General features: G+C 48.0%; 1 pseudogene; it reads right to left on the bottom strand.

Moving 5' to 3' along the window:
- Positions 1-219: 219 nt before the first annotated feature.
- On the bottom strand, positions 220-1,583 carry LOC102854316 (annotated as a pseudogene).
- Between the last annotated feature and the right edge of the window lie 810 nt (positions 1,584-2,393).

Consider the following 2,393-nt stretch of genomic DNA (forward strand, 5'->3'; position numbering starts at 1 on the left):
GGTGGTCTGCAGAAGAGGGAAGGGTTTGGCGCCAGAGAAGCTGAAAGCTCCCAGCCTCTGCCTGGCTTCCCAACCGCCAGCCCTACCCTTCCTAAAGGCCAGCAATTGCATTTTCCTACTGCCCACTCTGGACAGAAGGCTTTCCCAGGAGCCTGAGCTCCCCACTGAGGAGGGCTGGAATGGAAGAAGATACCAAGACCCAGGACTCCACCGCATCCTTCACTGTGGTGCATTCTTGGCAACCACAGCCTGGATAAGGGCAACGAGGTCCTGGTTAATGAGGAAGACAAACCGTAGACTGACAATCTCCACCACAGTGTTGTTGCTGAGGTGCCATTTGGAGCCACACGGCACAGGCCGTCCATTGATGTAGATGGGCTGCTGGCCCTTATTGGCAGTGAAGAAATCACTATTGTTTTTCAGTTTAATCATACCTTGCTTTCGGGAGGTCTTACAGGCTGGCCCCTCTAGAGACAGGTCCACTTCAGTCTGGTTATCCTTGGTCAGTCTGCTCAGGGTAATCTCTCGGGAGCTCATCAGGTACCACACCATTGGCCCCGCAGCACTGCCAGCGTCTGGTTGTCAAAGTCTGGAGAGCTCATGCCTGTGATACTGTCACGTACGCAGTTCCTGCTCCAGTTCCCAAATCTGATTTCTGGCACTGGTCAGCCACTATCAGCTCATGTTCCAGGACCTTGTCTCTCATATCCTTGAGTTTACTGTCATCTATCAGATCTTCTGCATTGGAGAAGTTCAGTACTTGGTCTCCCTTGGGCAGTGGCTGCACTGTTTGGTCCTCCAGCAAGTAATACTGCTTCATAAGCTGCCAGTGGGCTTGCAGAGCCATGGGAGTCTGGGCCAGGTAGAAGGCACCGGGGTGTCTGTGTACAAGGTCCTGGAAGTTCTCCAAGGTAGGTTGGCTGGTCTATACCATTTACTTAGCAACTGTTCCTCAGTCATGCTGAACAGGGCTGTGCTCTGTATGGAGGCAATAGCTTCTGGGTGCTGCTGTTTCACGGCCTGGCAAGCCAGTTTGGAGATGACCAGATGGTAGAGCAGGGCATACCAGTGCTCCTGGACTTCTGGAAGGGTAAAAGCAGCAGCTGAACTTCACATTTAGGTGGATAGAAGTCAGGTTGTAGGTCTGTAACACAAAGTTGATGAGCAGGAGGTCATCTGCCAGCTTCCAGTAGCCAAGATTCTTGGTTACATGAAGTGGCTGTTTGCTCTTTTTCACACGTTTGGTGAGTCCAGGTGCAGGAGCTTGACTGGGAGGCAAAAGAGTGCTAGGGGCCTTGGATATCTTCTTCTTCTCACTAGAAGAAGGTTCACTCCCTGAACAGCTGCCAGGTTCCACCCCACTGGCTCCCTTTGCTCAAGTAGAGGACTTGGCTAGGCTGCTCTCCACTAGCTCTTCATCCAATTTCTTTTTCTTGATGAACCTGGAAGAGCTTTGTCATTTAGGGATGGTGCCCAAGGCCTGGGAGGAGGCTTGCTTCTGCCCTGCCAGTGACTCTTCATCCTCTGGCAGTGCCTGATGCCACCAGGGATGAATCCAGCAGCCCCTGAGAATCTTTGTCCATCCTCTTACAGTCCCAAAGCCACTGGTTCCAAACCACAAGGCGAGAAGGAAGGGTCCCACAGGATCATCCAAGGATTCTGGATGCTTGTAGAAGCTGAGAGGAGAGTCATTTCTAGGCTGCCAGCTCTGACAAATTCTCTTGCCACGTTCTCGTCACTTGGAATATCAGGTTCATGCTGGTCTTTTAAAACTCTGGGTTAGGAAAAGTTCCCTTGACTCTGTTTTGATAATGTATTATTATATAACACAACATCCAAAATGTATTTACTTAAATTAGCTTCTTATTGATCCGTCAGCCAGGAATTTTGAAGGCTTGGGTGGATGTTTCTTCTGCTCCATGTGGAACTGGCTGAAATTCCAATAGGGAACTTCAGTGGCCTACTAGTCAAGGAATTGTGCTGCCAGCCCAAAGGTAAGTCATTTGAATCCACCAACTAGTCTGCAAGAGAAAGACAGGCAATTTCCTACCACATGATTTACAGTCTCTGAAACTCATTGGCATTTTCAGTAATAATGGAATGCCGAATGTATGAAGTATGAATCTAGGAAAATTGGAAGTTTAAAAAAAATGAAATCTAACAGATAAAACTCAACATCCTAGGCATTAGTGAGCAGAAACGGACTGTATTGGCTATTTTTTATCAGTGGCAGGTCAGCTATGAGTCAATTCTGATGAGAAAGCATGTAACATTCTACTAGAAAATGGACTTGGGCAGGAAGTCAAAGTAAATTTCAGTCACATGTATTGCTTTTTGGTGTGTATCTATAGAAACTCTCCAGATAAACCTTTTATCATTAAATAATCTAGGCT

The sequence above is a fragment of the Elephantulus edwardii genome, unplaced genomic scaffold (genome assembly GCF_000299155.1).
Source record: "Elephantulus edwardii isolate Elephantulus edwardi_28Jun2011 unplaced genomic scaffold, EleEdw1.0 scaffold00131, whole genome shotgun sequence".
Classification (NCBI taxonomy): domain Eukaryota; kingdom Metazoa; phylum Chordata; class Mammalia; order Macroscelidea; family Macroscelididae; genus Elephantulus; species Elephantulus edwardii.